Source organism: Bubalus kerabau, chromosome 4 (assembly GCF_029407905.1).
Source record: "Bubalus kerabau isolate K-KA32 ecotype Philippines breed swamp buffalo chromosome 4, PCC_UOA_SB_1v2, whole genome shotgun sequence".
Taxonomy (NCBI): Eukaryota; Metazoa; Chordata; class Mammalia; order Artiodactyla; family Bovidae; genus Bubalus; species Bubalus kerabau.
The window spans coordinates 1,119,153-1,135,892 of record NC_073627.1 but is presented as its reverse complement, the minus strand read 5'-3'; the positions used below and the strand labels follow the sequence as shown (position 1 = coordinate 1,135,892).

The 16,740-nt window shown below is 50.2% G+C and overlaps 1 protein-coding gene and 1 long non-coding RNA gene across 6 annotated transcripts in view; one reads left to right on the top strand and one right to left on the bottom strand.

Moving 5' to 3' along the window:
- The window catches only part of PRKCA (protein kinase C alpha), a 296,529-nt gene that overhangs the window by 130,075 nt on the left and 149,714 nt on the right, over positions 1-16,740 (top strand). The window lies entirely within an intron of this gene.
- On the bottom strand, positions 6,959-15,577 carry LOC129648530 (uncharacterized). Of its 2 annotated transcripts, none has more exons than XR_008712766.1 (4): positions 15,433-15,577; positions 14,972-15,099; positions 13,530-13,941; positions 6,959-7,156 (listed from the first exon to the last, which is right to left on the bottom strand). It is a non-coding gene; the product is annotated as an uncharacterized LOC129648530 (long non-coding RNA). The 2 variants fall into 2 exon arrangements; XR_008712765.1 differs by having other exon boundaries at positions 15,477-15,560.

Here is a 16,740-nt window from a genome sequence, read left to right as displayed (position 1 = left end):
GGAAGAAGAGAAGTTAGAGGCCAGGAGAGAACTCTGAGGATGTCCATCCCACAGACGGGACAAGAGAGGAAGGTTGGGTGGGGACCAATGAAAGGTTGTTGTTGAATCACGCGAATACACCGGGATTCTTGGCCCCCGGAGGAGAAGAATTCAATCCGGGGCCAGAGACGAGGCTTGATCGCTCAGAGCTTTTGTGTAATAAAGTTTTATTAAAGTATAAAGGAGATAGAGAAAGCTTCTGACATAGGCATCAGAAGGGGGCAGAAAGAATACCCCCCTTGCTAGTCTTCAGCTGGATGTTATATAGTCACTAGCAGTCTGTTAATGAAAGAAAGGAATGTCTTAAAATTTAGAATGGCACCAAATGGTTTATCTTGGGCCATAAAATAATTAACTTGAATCTTAAAGAAGGGCAGACCACCATACAAATAGTTTCATTTACATAGATTAGGGGAACAATATCTGAGTATAACATACCGGTTTGTCAAGTAGGTTTTGGGCCAAGAGGCGAACCGACTTGGAGACAGAGTTTGGGGTAAAGGCGTAGTACATTAGCATAGCTTAAGACAAACATTTCCATAAGAAAAAGGCATTGGTTATCTCTAGGCTCAAGAATAGCTAACTTCAGGAGAAACCAGGTGTCATTATGGCAACACAGTATTTTAAGAGAAACCTCTCTTTAAATTTGTATAGAGAAGGAAAAAAATATTGCTAGTTTGTTTCCTCCTGCCGCTTAAGAGAGATAAAAATGTCTGACACTTGCAGGCTATTTCCTCCATTTGGAGACCCCTGGCCTTCCTACCTGTTACCCTCTCACCAAGAGGGTAAGAGGCCGGGTGCATGGTTCCCTAAAGGAGCCTCCCTGGTGACTCAGAAGGTAAAGAATCTGCCTGCAATGCAGGAGACCCGGGTTCAGTCCCTGGGTCGGGAAGATCCCCTGGAGAAGGGCATGGCAGCCCACTCCGGTGTTCTTGCCTGGAGAATCCCATGGACAGAGGAGCCAGGCGGCCTACAGGCTATAGAGTCACAAAGAATCAGACATGGCTGAGCTACTAACAGAGAGGCTGTCGGCCGACTCTGGTCCCGTGTGATTCTGTTCTGAGTCCTCTGTTGGCCTCAGATGGTAGCACGCACAGGCTTGCCCAGGACAGACTCTAATACCTGAGGAAGCCTCGGCTGTTGCTGGGGTTGCCTGTGAATTGTCTTCAGCAGCTCATTTCATGCTCAGAATTTTGTTCTGTTTTGGCTGATCTCAGGCCACCCCCTCCGAGCCTGGAGCCAGGTGCCGAGCGTCAGCGGAGGGCTTTCCGCCGTGGGGATGTAACGGCAGGCGTGCCAGCCATCTGACCCGCCAAGCTCCGCTGCTCCTCATCTTTGTGTGTGTTGAGTTGACTCATGTTTTAATAGCCTCAAAATTTAAGTTATGACTTGTTGTTTTTTTTTTAATCCGAGAGAAAAAGAAGTGTGAGAGCTATTAAAAAGGTGCAAAAGGAATTGGCCCATCCTGCCTGTCCAGTCAAGAAGGTTTGCAAGTTCTTTTCTGATGGGCAGTGTTGCCTTCGGTCCTTGACATTCAGAGACCTGTGACTGGGGCTTCCTGTCTGCATGCAGGATGGTTTATTTATCATACGTGAACGTGAAGTCGCTCAGTCGTGTCCGACTCTTTGCGACCCCATGGACTGTAGCCTACCAGGCTCCTCTGTCCATGGGATTTTCCAGGCAATAGTACTGGAGTGGGTTGCCATTTCCTTCTCCATACCGATCTCCAAACTGCCCAGACTGAACTCACTAGAGAAGTACCTGGAGGCACATGAAGGTGTCAGGACACACAGCTGAGCTAAGGATGGAGGATACGTTTTAAGATCATGGGATTATAGAGCTGGAAGGGGTAAGGAATCTACACCTGCAGTGCAGGAGACACGGGTTCAATCCCTGGGTTGGGAAGATCCCCTGGAGGAGGGCATGGCAACCCGCTCCAGTATTCTTGCCTGGAGAAAGAGAGGAGCCTGGTGGACCACAGTCCCCAGAGTTGGACACAACTGAACACAAGCCACAGAAGGGGTGTTAGAGATTTTTCTAGATTAACCTTATTTTATCCATGTGGAGACTGAGGAATACTGAGGAAAGAAAATGAAATGACCTGGAGAGGCGTCCTGTTGTCCCTGGAACACAGGTGAGTTTGTGGCGATTCTTTTCAGGGTCATGGAGGGAAGGAGAGGGGACCCTGGCCTGTCGTCCTGTGGTCAGTGAGCACACTGAGGGCCTGCTGCCTGGTGTGGCCACTGAAAGTCTGCTCCAGTGTTTAGAAAAGTGCAGAAGGGCGTGAAAAAGACCAGATCAGAGGATGGAAGCACTGGCAACAGTGAAATCTAATTTGAGAGCTGATGCCGCTGCTGCTGCTGCTGCTGCTGGGTCTCTTCAGTCGTGTCTGACTCTGTGCGACCCCATAGACAGCCTTCCACCAGGCTCCCCTGTCCCTGGGATTCTCCAGGCAAGAACACTGGAGTGGGTTGCCATTTCCTCCTCCAATGCATGAAAGTGAAAAGTGAAAGTGAAGTCGCTCAGTCGTGTCCGACTCATAGCGACCCCATGAACTGTAGCCTGCCAGGCTCCTCCAAACATTTTTTCCCCCCAGAAATTTTTTAAAAATTAGTTTTTTTTTTCATACCACAGTGAATGCTTAAGACACCCAGTGTCTGTGGGTTTGTGGTTTGAGCTCAGCAGACCCTAGAGCGTTCGGAGAGCAGGAAAAAGAAGTCACAGATCCTGTAGAACCCCCAGATGCTGTACCTCCTCTGCCGCCTTCCAGATGAAAGGAGCAGAAAAGTGCTGAAAAATAACCTAACGCTACCGGATCACAGGAACCAGATGGGAAGGGAGACTGACGTTCCTTTTTAAAAATTTTTTATGTATTTATGTGTTTGTTTTTGGCTGTGCCGGGTCTTCGGTGCTGCACAGGCTTTCCCCTCGGTGCTGGGGAGGGGGAGTCCTCTCTAGCTGCGGTGCTCGGGCTTCTCACTGCGGCGGCTTCTCTTGCTGCAGAGCGCGGGCTCCTGGGTGTGCAGACTTCAGGAGTTGCTGTATGTGGGCTCAGTACTGGTGGCTCCTGGGCTCTTTGGCACAGGCTCAGTAGTCATGGAACATGGGCTTAGTTGCTCTGAGGTATGTTGAATCTTCCTGGATCAGGGATCAAACCCGTGTCTCCTACACTGGCAGGCAGATTCTTTACTACTGAGTCACCAGGGCAGCCCCAATATTCTTTTGAGCACAGATAATCCTCAAGTCCGAAGGAGCAGCCTGGTTGAAAGGCTGCAGAACTGCCAGGAACCCTGAAAAGAAAAGGTTTCTGGGTTCAGTGGAGGGACCCCCTGGAAACCCTCAGGCCAGTCTCCCAGCTTCCCCAACCCCTGTGGACAGGCAGCATTCTCTGGTCAGAATTCCCTCCCATCTTATTTACAGAGAAAAGTCATGATTTCTGAGACTTTAAGCACAAGCCTCTGTACCCCAAGGAGAGATGAAAAGGAAAGACTTTCAAAGACCCTGATGCTGGAGGGTAACCTGGTCACTGATGCTGCCCAGGGTCCGGCCTCGTGGCTGGACGTGGGGACGCAGGCTCTCATCCGGGGCTCAGAGCGAGCAGAACGCCCCTATCTGGTGCCGCAGGGCCGTGTGGAGCTGCTGCAGAGTTTGGGTTTGCAGGTGTGCGCCCACAGCGCCCAGCACCCCTGCCCCGTGTCCAGGGTTTTATAAGAGGATGAAGAAATAAAGCAAAACAGGTCCATGTTTAGAAATAGCTCTTTACTCCCTCTGGACCCAAGTTAAGACTGGAGCCCAGCCTTGGGCAGGTGGCGGGGGGACTGTCACCTCCTTCGGCTTTGGGGAGCGAGCACTGTGGCACTGTTCTGAAGGGACCCGGGCGCCCTCGTTTCTTCAGCTGCCTCGGCCGCCCGCCCTGCTGGGTCTCCTGTCCTCACTGCCTGGGAGGGGGTGAGGCCCACCAGGCCCGCCGGCACCTCCTCAGACCCCTCCCCTCCCCCCGCGGCCCTCTGGGCTTCCGTCCGGAGCCCCTCTGCTCCTCCTGACTGTCTGCTTCTGAAGCCCCTCGTTGTGCGAGGTTCTGGGGCTTCAGGGGTGTGTGCACGCGCGTGAGTGTTAGCACACCAAATCCTGCTTTTCCACACGTTGCTTTCTCTGTGCCTCCAGTGAGGAAAGCTGCAAAGTGTCCCTGTCAGAGGCTCACACCGATCTCAGCCCTTCCAGGAAAGGTCACGTCCAGACTCACCCCTTCAGTCTGGAAAGAGCAGGGAGAGGAAAATCTTATGTGATGCGATTAAAACAATACAGATGCTCAGAGCTCTTTAGACATAAGCCTTGGAAGGCTTCCTGTGGGTTAGGTATGTGGACACTGGAGAAAGCGTATGTGGGGGTGGGGAGTGGCCTGTTGAAGGTTTCCAGCCCTGGAGGTCATTGGCTTCCTGGGCTGCTGTTTGCGTTTTTGCTTAGCGTCCTGTTTTTACTCACCTGGTGCATTCTCACCAGCGCCCGAGCCTGTCCGGGGAGAAAGGATACCTGTGGGGCTTCACGCTTCTTATATCTGAGCCCAACAACTGAGTCGGATTCAGGGGATTTAAAAATAATATCCTGGGTCATTCCTGAAGTTCCCCTGGGGGAGCCCCCAGCAGGCGTTGGCCTCAGGGGTCAACCAGGCCCTAGGATGTTTGCCAAGGTACCTGAGAGGAAATGAACAACCTTGTTAAAAGGCGGCAAACTTCTGATCTGGGTGGCCCTGCAAGTCTGAAGACTGTCAACCAAGCCATTTGAAGAAGCCAAGAGCATCGACTGTAAATGACTGACTCAGAACAAAATGTGGGACCCAGTTCAGTTCAGTTGCTCAGTCATGTCCGACTCTTTGCAACCCTGTGGACTGCAGCACGCCAGGTCTCCCTGTCCATCACCAATCCCGGAGTTTACCCAAACTCATGTCCGTGATGCCATCCAGTCATCTCATCCTCTGTCATCCCGTTCTCCTCCTGCCCTCAATCTTTCCCAGCATTATGGTCTTTTCAAATGAGTCAGTTCTTCGCATCAGGAGGCCAAAGTATTGGAGTTTCAGCTTCAGCATCAATCCTTCCAGTGAACATTCAGGACTGATTTCCTTTAGGATGGACTGCTTGGATCTCCTTGCAGTCCAAGGGACTCTCAAAAGTCTTCTCCAACACCACAGTTCAAAAGCATCAATTCTTTGGCTCTCAGCTTTCTTCACAGTCCAACTCTCACATCCATACATGACTACTGGAAAAACCATAGCTTTGACTAGATGGATCTTTGTTGGCAAAGTAATGTCTGTGCTTTTTAATATGCTATCTAGGTTGGTCATAACTTTCCTTCCAAGGAGCAAGCGTCTTTTAATTTCATGGCTGCAGTCACCATCTGCAGTGATTTTGGAGCCCCCAAAAATAAAGTCTGTCACTGTTTCCACTGTTTCCCCATCTATTGCCATGAAGTGATGGGACCAGATGCCATGATCTTAGTTTTCTGAATGTTGAGCTTTAAGCCAACTTTTTCACTCTCCTCTTTCACTTTCATCAAGAGGCTTTTGAGTTCCTCTTCACTTTCTGCCATAAGGGTGGTGTCATCTGCATATCTGAGGTTATTGGTATTTCTCCCCAAAACCATGATTCCAGCTTGTGCTTCTTCCAGCCCAGCGTTTCTCATGATGTACTCTGCATAGAAGTTAAATAAGCAGGGTGACAATATACAGCCTTGACGTACCCCTTTTCCTGTTTGGAACCGGTCTGGTGTTCCCTGTCCAGTTCTCACTGTTGCTGGAGCCACAGGTGTCCATGCATCCAGGGCAGGAAATCACCTGCTCTACCTTCTGACAGCCATGTGTGTTCTCTTGCTCTCAGGCTCTCTTCTGTGTCTGAGAAACCGAGCAAAGGAAAAAAGGCCACTAAATTGTTTAAAATTCAACCCTTCAAAGCTGCATTTATAACAAACTCAAAACATGTAAAATAAATCTAGAAATAAATTCAATTAGCAGATCTATTTTCTCAGAGTGTGCTTTTACATTTAATAGGGAAAAAAGACAATTGTGTGAGCAAAACCCTGTTGAACCCAAACATTTTTTGTATTCCTGAACTAACAAAGTAAAGTGTAATGTGTAAAAGGTGGGAGTGCTGAAAAGTGGCATTTAAAATTCAGCAGAGTGAGGTAAGAGAGTCTTGGAGTGGAAATGGGGACTCTGGCCCTGCCAAGTCAACCTTTGTGAAGAAGACTATGGTTTTCTTAGTCATCTATATGGAGTTTGAACTTGGTGATCTTTAAAATTGTTTTCAGTCCTAAGTAATATTCGGTCACTAAATGTTTATTGATGGTTCAGTGGTAAAGAATTTACCTGCCAATGCAGGATGTGGGTTTGATCCCTGATCCTGGAAGATCCTCTTGAGAAGGAAATGGCAACCCACTCTAGTTTTTTTTTTGCCTGGGAAATCCCATGGACAAAAGAGCCTGGCATGCTGCAGTCCATGGGATCACAAAGAATTGGACAAGACTTATTGGCTAGACAACAGCAAATGTCTATGGAGGGCTTCAAGCTTTGCAGATAGAAAGGTGACGGACAGGTCCCACCATCCTGCTCATCCTCTCTGGTGGAAAGGATGTGGATCCTCGGGCTTGAAGGTCGCTGGTGACGCCGCTGGCAGTGGGAGACATAAGATGCTGTTGAGGGTGAGTGGAGGGGAATGCGTGTCTAATGAGGGGAGGCTTTCTGAAGGTGGTGACATTTCTAAGATTTATTTCAATTGTTTTCAAAATGTTCTTTTAAAAACAAATATACCAGTATTTTCCAGTGTCTCCTGCTGGCTTAAGGGAGTTGAGTGCATGCTCAGTTGCGTCTGACTCTTTGTGAACCCATGGGCTGCACTCCACCAGGCTCCTCTGTCCGAGGGATTCTCTAAGCAGAAATATTGGAGCGGATCGCCAGGCCCTTCTCCAGGGGATCCTCCTGACTCAGGGATCAAATGCACGTCTCCTGTGTCTCCTGCATTGGCAGGCAGATTCTTTATCCACTGCGTCATCTGGGAAGCCAAGGGAGTTGCATGTCTCGCCCAGTGCGACTACGTGTAAATTCAGGTGACATGTCCTTGCAAGAAAACTGGAAAGAAGAGCACAGGTCAGGGAGCCCCGTATGTTTTGCGGGTCCTGCTGGGTCCCTCAGGGGACCTGTGGGCAAGGCCTCAGTAGTCCTGCGATCACACTCCGTGCTCGCCCGCGGCTCCCGCGGCTCCCGCGGGTCCCGCCCCTCACGCTCCGCCCCTCACACCAGGGTCCCGCCCCTCACGCTCCGCCCCTCACACCCGGGTCCCGCCCCTCACGCTCCACCCCTCACACCAGGGTCCCGCCCCTCACACCCGGGTCCCGCCCCTCAAGCTCCGCCCCTCACACCAGGGTCCTGCCCCTCACCCCTCACACCCGGGTCCCGCCCCTCACGCTCCACCCCTCACACCAGGGTCCCGCCCCTCACACCAGGGTCCTGCCCCTCATACCAGGGTCCCGCCCCTCACACCCGGGTCCCGCCCCTCATGCTCCGCCCCTCACACCAGGGTCCCGCCCCTCACCCCTCACACCCGGGTCCCGCCCCTCACGCTCCACCCCTCACACCAGGGTCCCGCCCCTCACACCCGGGTCCCGCCCCTCATGCTCCGCCCCTCACACCAGGGTCCCGCCCCTCACCCCTCACACCCGGGTCCCGCCCCTCACGCTCCACCCCTCACACCGGGTCCCGCCCATCACACTGGGTCCCACCCCTCACGCTCCGCCCCTCACACCGGGTCCCACCCCTCACGCTCCGCGCCCCTCACACCCGGGTCCCGCCCTTCACGGTCCACGCCCCTCACACCGGGCCCCGCCCCTCACGTTCCGCGCCCCTCACACCTGGTCCTTACCCCTCAGGCTCCACGCTCACACCTGGGTCTGGCACCTCAGGTGCCGCGCTGCAACCGGAAACCTGGAAGAGGACTATTCAGGGTTGCAAGCCCTGCCCGAGCTCCTGTGCTAATTCTGCTGCTCAGTGGGTGGATTTTATGAACCAGACTCCCAGCAGCAGAAGCATTTCCTTCAAGGGAAGGGACTCCTGCTACTTTTGCGCCAAATTAATTGAGTTCAGGAGTAAAAATAGCCTCCGAGACTTGCTTCTCCAGCTGCAGTTCCGATGCGCTGAAGGGGCAGCGGGTGGGGGGACGTCCATTCTCTGGACGCACCAGTGAAAAGAGGGTGTGCGTGGTGACAACGAAGTGCCTCGTGGGGAAGTCAGGGGACCAGGAGGCCTGTTCTTGAGGGGGTCACCAGGAGGGCTTGTCGACTTAGTCTAGTAGCTGAAGCTGCCTCTGCTCAAACACCTCTGGGAACCTCTGGGACTCCACTCTCGGAATGACACACATGGCCAGTAGCTCATCACTCCCCGCCTGACCCCTGTCAGCCTTTGAGAGTGTGGTGTGATTGTTTAGGGGCTGCAGCAAAAAGACACAGATGTAGAGAGTAGACATGGGCTTCCCTGATGGCTAAGACAGTGAAGAATCCGCCTGCAATGTGGGAGAGTCTGGTTTGATTTCTGGGTTGGGAAGATCCCCAGGAGAAGGGAATGGCAACCACTCCAGTATTCTTGCCTGGAGAACCCCATGGACAGAGGAGACTGGCGGGCTACAGTCCATGGGGTTGCAAGAGTCAGACAAGAGTGAGCGACTAACACACGCCCCTAAGATGTTGAAAGTAAAAGCAGTCACTAGGGAGGCCCGCAGTGCCCATGAGTGCGCAGCAGAGCCTGTGGTGGGAACAGGTGAGCCTGCAGCCATTTGGAGCTTGGTTCGGGTTCTCCTCAAAAAGGTGAAGGTGGGGCTTCCAGGACACTGGGTTTCTGGCAGCTTCATCACAGTTGGCTCTCCCTGAGCTGAACGCCTGCCCCGAGAGCTCTCTGGCTCACACCAGAGCTGGCTCCTGGGTTTTAATGAGTCACTCTCAGAAGCTGAAGTAGGAGTCCCATTCAGTTAGCTAATCCCTTCCTCACCTTGGCTCTGCTTTCTGTTTTTGCTGTTTAATGAATTTCCAGCGGGAGATTCAGTTCAGTTCAATTCAGTCGCTCAGCCGTGTCCGACTCTTTGCGACCCCAAGGACTGCCGCACGCCAGGCTTCCCCCTGTCCATCACCGACTCTCAGAGCTTGTGCAAACTCATGTCCATCGAGTCAGTGATGCCATGCAACCATCTCATCCTCTGTCGTCCCCTTCTCCTGGCGAGAGATTCGGGAAGCGTCTGTGGACAGAAGTGCATTTTCTCGGGACAGGAGAGGAGGGAAGATTACTGAGGATTCTCTAGGCATTGTCACTGTGACGTTTCTTTATTGACAGTGAGAGCAAGGGTCCAAAACAGTATCAGTCATTGGACTGACTTTTAGTAGGAATTCTGTCCAGACCTTCGATGGTGGTGCACAGGGGCATGTGTGTGTATGTATGTGTGCACGCATGCACAGGTGTATGTGTGTGTTTCACACAGAGATTTCTTCTGTAGAACTAGGTCATGCAGCTGTGGAGGCTGGCAGCCATTTAAATGTTAATCTCATCCCAGACACCCTCCCAGGACGCCAGGGTAAGGCCTGACCACATATCTGGGCAGCCCACAGTCCCGCGAAGTTGGCACACAGAATGAACCATCGCGGGGCAGGAGAAGAGCGTGGGTCCTGGGAGGGGTGGGTCACGTGGGCCATCGCGGGGCAGGGAGAAGAGCGTGGGTCCTGGGAGGGGTGGGTCACGTGGGCCATCGCGGGGCAGGAGAAGAGCGTGGGTCCTGGGAGGGGTGAGTCACGTGGGCCATTGCTTCAGCAATTTACCACAGGAAGACTTCTTGTGCTCACACTGTAATATTTTCTTCCCCGAATCCTTATCCATTTCTGTGTCCTTATGTCTCATATGATTTCTGACTCACAGGTGATCATGAACATGTGTTGAGTGAATGGAAGAACAAATGAAGTCTCTGATCCCAAAATAGAAAAGAATTTTTTCAGCTCAAGTAAGATATCTGTAAAATGTTGCATGAGATTCTCTCAGAATCAAAACCAGCCATTTCTTGATTTTAGTCTTTAGGAAGTGAATTTCCTTCAGAAAAAAATTGTTTTTTTAATGTATGAAGGGACTCTTCCATGTTGGAGGGAATTATGCCCACTGCACTATGCTTGCTAACTGTGTGAGCAGAATTTTGTTTTATCTATCTATTTTTAATTTTTTGGCCATGCCATGTAGCATGCTGGATCTTAGTTCCCCAGCCAGGGATTGAAACCAGGCTCGCTGCAGTGGAAGCACAGAGTCTTAACCACTGGACCACCAGGGAAGTCCCTGTGACTAGAATTTTTTAACTTAATGAACATATTTTTTTTTTTTTGGCTAAACATTGGTGGGGCAAACACCCTGTTAAAAGGAAATGCTTGTTTTGTCAGCTGCATGTTTCAGATTTATGTTCCTTGAAGTATTTGCTAATTCTACAGTTAATCTGGAGAGGTTTATAAGCTCACAGTTCAAGAGGAAGAGAAATGATGAGCTAAGGACACCAGCTGAGGAGTCAGGAACCTTTGATTTCTTTCCAGTTTGAAATCAGTTCCGTGTCTATGACATGCCTTGCCACGCCAGTATAAATAATCCATGCAGAAGTCATAGAGGCTGCTCTTCATACTCAGGAGAAAGCTATATTGTTGTGATGTGGCTGCTGAAAGAATGTTTTGAATTGTACAGGCTATAAATTGTTTTATAGCAGTTGAGGTTTTTTTCCCCCATGTCATAAGCCTGCCTAAGACAAATACCATTCCAAAGGCAATGCGCACCTTGCTTGCTGTCTGCGACCTCAGGTTCCTAGCCTGCTCCTCCCCACCTCTTTTTCAGGGCAGGAAGCTTTGTGGAGTTAACATGGGGTAGAAATTTTATACTTAAAAATGATACTTTCCGGGCAGGAGGGTGATTTTCGGTTTTTAGATGTGAAGCTGCATCATGACTCATTTGTTCTAAAGCAGGTCGTTCTCCCGTTACTAAAATTAATCACAAAAGACCAGGGAGGCTTGAACACGCAGAGTTCACACAGTGGGTCTTAAAATTAGAAAGGAAGGCTCTTTTCATCTGCATTTGCCAAGTGTGGATGATGTACCAGGGGTTAGGTAATTCACATGAATCAGGTTTTTTTTCATTACAAATCTGTAATTTAGAGTAACCTAAGGCACAGAGCCGGAAGTGAGGAAGAAAGATGGCAAGTAGAAAACATAAAAAGGGATCATGTCCATGTCTGAGGCAGACCTTCCTGCAGGTCCACACGCCCGCCGGCTGCTTGTAGCTCTGTGCTTTGGTTTTAGTATATTCCTAGATACCAAATGCCCGGTCGTCCAGGAGCCCAGCGACAGGAGAGTCCAGGGACACAGCCTCTGAAAGGCATGCACTTGGCCTAGGGCATCTTGTTTGTTGGCCCCTCGTTTCTGCCCGTCTCCTGTGCTTTGTCGCCTACACAGCAGCCCCGCTGGGGTTTTGTGTGTATCAGGCGGATCACATCCTTCCATTGCCCTGTCCACTCCCTGCAATGGACTTCCGTGACCATTACTGAGAAATAGAAATGAGATACAGACTTCTGACTTTGGACACCGAGGCCCATGGTGGTTGTGGCCTGCTTCCTGGCCCGCTGTCAGACAGGACAGGCTGACACGCTCGTTTGCACCTGAGGGCTTCGCTGCTGATGGATTCTTGTGGGAGCAGCTCACGCCTGGGTTGTCACCATCCTCATTGGTATCATTCAGGTCTCTGCTCAGGTGGCACGTGGAGAGGCATCTTCAGATCCCACCCTGCCCTCATCATTTCCGCTCATCTGTCCTCCTTATGTACTTCTGATAGTCCTTGTCACCCCTGGTGGTTGTTGCTCAGTCGATAAGTCATGTCCAGCTCTTTGCGGCCCTATGGACTACAGCACCCCAGGCTTCCTTGTCCTTCACTGTCTCCCAGAGTTTGCTCAGATCTGTGTCCATTGAGTTGGCGATGCCATCCAAGCATCTTGTCCTCTGCCGCCTCCTTCTCTTCTCGCTTTGATTCTTTTCTAATGAGTCACCTTTTCGCATCAGGTGGCCAGAATATTGGAGCTTCAGCTTTAGCATCAGTCCTTCCAATGAACACCCAGGACTGATCTCCTTTAGGATGGACTGGTTGGATCTCCCTACTGTCCAAGGGACTCTCAAGAGTCTTCTCCAGCACCACAGTTCAAAAGCATCAGTTCTTCGGTGCTCAGCCTTCTTTGTGTCACCCTGGACACCATGTTATTTTACTTGTCGTTTGATTGTTGTGTCTCTTGCACCAGCGTGGATGTTGTATCACTCACTCTTGTACTTGACCTAGAACAGCACCTGGCAGGTAGCAGGTCCTCAGTTAATGTTTCTTGCTCAGATGAACGAAAGTATATTATTTTCACAAGAGACACGACAAAATCTTACAGGTTTTTTTTTTTTTTTTGCTTCCTCCCACTGAAAGGAAATGTCCTAGGATCAATGGAGATTTTTCCTTATCTATGGCTATGAAACTCAAAGCGTTAGTCACTCAGTGGTCTTCGACTTTTTGAGTCCTCGTGAACTGTAGTCTGCCAGGCTCCTCTGTTCATGGAATTCTCCAGGCAAGAATAATGGAGTGGGTAACCATTCCCTTCTCTAGAGGATCTTCCCAACTCAGGGATCGAACCCAGGGTATTGCAGGCAGATTCTTTACCATCTGAGCCACCAGGGAAGCTCTCTATGACTATAATGCTATCCATATGGTGATCAACCGGCTATGCTAGGTGAACCTAAAGATTGCTGTGTGGATGGATGTCTGCATGCCCGCCCCCCAGCCAAAAAAGCATGTTCTCCATAATGTTCACATTAAGACTAGTCTGAAAATTCATTAGAAAATAAAATGTAAAGTCAGTCTTACTGAAGCAGAATACCTGTTTAACCACCAGACTCTGAATGTCAGCCATTCTAGGTAAGTGCAGTAGGTATGGGATTTAAAGCCTTGAGAATGATTTATATCTAAGGGGATCGGTTTTTTTTTTTTTTTTTTTTTTTTTTGATGTGGACCATTTATTAAAGCTTTTATTGAATTTGTTACAGTATTGCTTCTGTTTTATAGTTTGGTTTTTTTTTGGTTCTGAGACATGTGGGACCTTCATTCCCTGACCTCACCTGAGCGTCTCCTGCCCACACCTCCTGCCACCTGGACATCTCCTAGGACCTGAGGGCATCTCTTAGGGTCTTAGCACCACACTGGGCATCTCTTCGCTCAGAAGATTTCCCCGACCACGCCTTCTCGCTCCGTGGCCTGCCCCCTTGCCCCACGCAGCAGCTCCTCTGGTTCCCCGCGCCCGCACAACCCCCGCTGGGGACGTTCATGACCCTGCGCGGTCAGCCAGTGTCTCCACCGCTGCTGTCCGTGGCTGCCCCTGAAGCCAAAGCCCACCGTCGGGCTCCCTGTTCTCGGCGCTTACCCAGAAGCCCGCGGTTTAGCTGGCTCTCAGATGTGTTAATTAGCAAGTCAGCGAGCAGCGGTTCCTGAGATTCTGCTCGAGTCGGCCTTGACTTCATGGACAATTGCTGATCGACTCTGTTGACACTCGCACTGTCCTCGCAGGTGGGCCAGCCGGGTAGCGTCATGCGTGGCCACTGAGGATGGCGGGGGCACACGGTGCCTTGTGCAGGTGCCGCCTGGTTTAGCGGTCTGCCTTCCGTGCCTGTGGCGAGGCTGAGTTGCCTGCGAGCTGTGTTCGCAGAGCGCGTGGTGTGTTCAGGCTCAGGGGTGTGGGTTCCGCTCTCCATCTCTGCTGACGATCACAGGGTGGACCGCGCAGCAGCTAGGGTGCTTAGAGTGAGCTCAGAGGCTGCCAGGTCCCCTCTTGTGTACTGAAATAGAATAACCAGAGGAGAAGGAGGCAGGTTTTAAAAATAACTTAGTACACATGTAGGTGAAATAACCTTATCTCCCAGTAGGTGAGGAAAAAAATAGGTCCCAATTCTGGCTGTTCTGGGATATTTTTAGTATGAGAGGACTCTTTCTTTGATCAATGAAGGAAAAATCATGGTAGGAAAAGAAATTAGGCGGGGAGAAAGCTGCTGAAGCTGTGTTATTTTATTTCTACGTCATCCATGAAAGAAAAGCAAACACAAGCAGAGGCTGATCTCAAGAACAATAGAAAAATGCACTTTTCTTCTCACATATTTGCTTATAATATGGTTTAGTATAATACACATCACTGAGTTATTTTCAGTGTGTGGCTCGATAAATTATCTGAAGGTCCTACTAAAACTCATATCTTGTAAAACACTTCCCATTTTAATTTTGGGAGAAATTACAGGGTTGGGAGTTTATTAATTTTTAGCTTTTAAATGAATGCAATTTGTTTTTCATAGCATTTGGATGATCAGCATCTCCCTGTTATTGCCAGCAGAAAGGTTTGATCTCTCCCTACTAGAATCTTCTAAGGGAAATTGATGAACCTAGTAACCTAATTTTAGACCTCCTGAAATTTGGCAGATGGATGGTATTTATAGTGTTCTGAATCTTCCTATTGGACATTTAAAAATAGTCGCATCATTAGAGAATTTGTTCAAGAAGGAAGATTTTAACCCCAAATCTAATGCCCAGATTATTGTCTTCAGTCTCAAACTGGATATGCATTTGGTAGCAATTTCTAAAGAGCCTCTGTATCCTCTTCCTTCTCTTTCCTGTGTGATGCTGCTGTTGTCATGGAAACAGACCTTGGAGTTGCTTTGTTATACAGTGTAAGGGACTCCCTGATACAGAGAGTTACTGCAGGTCATATCGTCAACACAGAGCCTTTATTAAATGGTGTGCTACGATGCGTATTGTAGAAAACATGGAGCTCTGTGTTTTTGGAGCTTACCCTAAAGAAGACATAACTGTGCCACTCACCAGACACAAACCCCAGCGTCCGGAGCCTCAGGAGCCTTGGAGAAGCGGCAGGCACCCGTGATTTCCATTACGGGCGTGCATTGTGTCTGGTTCAGGCCGATCATGACTGAACCTTCAGTTAGGGGTCTCTTGTTGAGAAAAGAGGATTTGGGAGGTTTGAGTGGTCCAGGAAACGAGCAAGCCAAATGTTAAAAGGATTGTTGGAAAGTCCCAAATTCCCAATAGAAATTCCCCAAACCGATTAGAGGTAGAAATTGGCTCCTGAGATGAGAATCGGCTGTGCCTGATTGAATGCTTGGCGGCTCCCAGGCTGCGAGGGAGCCCAGCCGGGTGTCAGAAGGTGGTGTGTTCACACTGCACATGGCTGTGTGGATGGCGGGGGTGGGGTGGGGGTGGGGGTGAAGCTTGATGGATGGCAGACCACCACGCGCGGGGAGTTTGTGTCTTGCCTTCTCACTCACCAGCGAATACCACCGCCTCCCTGGGCCTGAGGGTCCCCCCTCACCTTCCATCAGTGATGCTGCTGTCAGAGGCCCCGCGCTTGCGCTGGGGTCTGATGACAGAGGCCCCTGTGCGTGGTACCCGCTCGTCCGCCACGCCCTTCACCATTTCCCAGGGCGGAGCTTCTGCAAGTGGACTCCCACCTGTCTCTCAGCATCACCTGGGAACTTGTTAGAAATACAAGTCAGACGCAGTCATCCCTCCCTGCCCCCAGCACCTGCAGATGCTCCCGTGTGTAAAATGGCACAGTGTTTGCATGTAAGCTATGCACGTGTTCCCCCCCTCACTTTAAATCATCTCTGGATCACTTGTCATACCTAATTCAATGTAGATGCTATGTAAATAGTTGTAAATACAATGTAAATGTTGTGTAAATAGTTGCCCTTGCATGGTGAATTCAAGTTTTACCCTATGGAAGTCACTGGAAATTTTGTTTCCCTGTTATTTTCGATCCATGGTTGCTTAACTCTGTGGACACAGAGCCTGCAGGTGAGGCAGGCTGACAGGGCTCAGGTGCCGAAGGTGCGCTGAATCGGCAGGTCGGGGAAAGGGGCCCAGAGATCTGTGTGTATATAGCAGGCTGTCCAGCGACGTGCTCTGCCTGAGAGGCACCCAGCCTAGGACAGGTTTCTGGGGATCACTGTGGACGTGATTCAGGACAGTTCATGTTGCCATGAAGGCTTCCTGGTCACAGAGCTCGTCTACACCACTGTTTAAAGAAGGGCAGTGAATAAAGTGGCTCTGCATTTCTGAGCTCTTGGAAGGACAGGATAACAGAATGAAAAAAAAAATCGCTTTGTGTTTATCTCACTGTCAAAGAGTAGTCGGATTCAACTTGTCAAAGTTCATGCCACTAGCAAGCATGCTCCTTGTAAGCTTCAGGTGTCTGGATTTACGCTTATAAACGTACTTTTGCCTGGGCTTTGGAAACAATGGGCCACACCTGAGTGCTAGCACCCTGCTTTCTTATTCCCGACTGACTGCTGGCTTCCCATGCGTCTTCCTGCAGCGCAACAGGACAAGTCAAACAATCCCAACCCCACTTGCGGCGCTGTTTTGGACACAGAGCAGTGCTCCTGGTCTGTCACTCCCAATTTTGCTGCTTTTAAAAGACCTGCTACAGAGTTTGTTTTCTTTTTAACAGCAATGATTTAAAAGTCTCAAACCAGGGCATCACTGGTGTGGTGGGAAGCCAGGGCTGGGGGTGGGGAGCTTAACTTATGCTTCAGACACCATGTGACATGAAGCGGTGTCCTTTGGGGACCTGC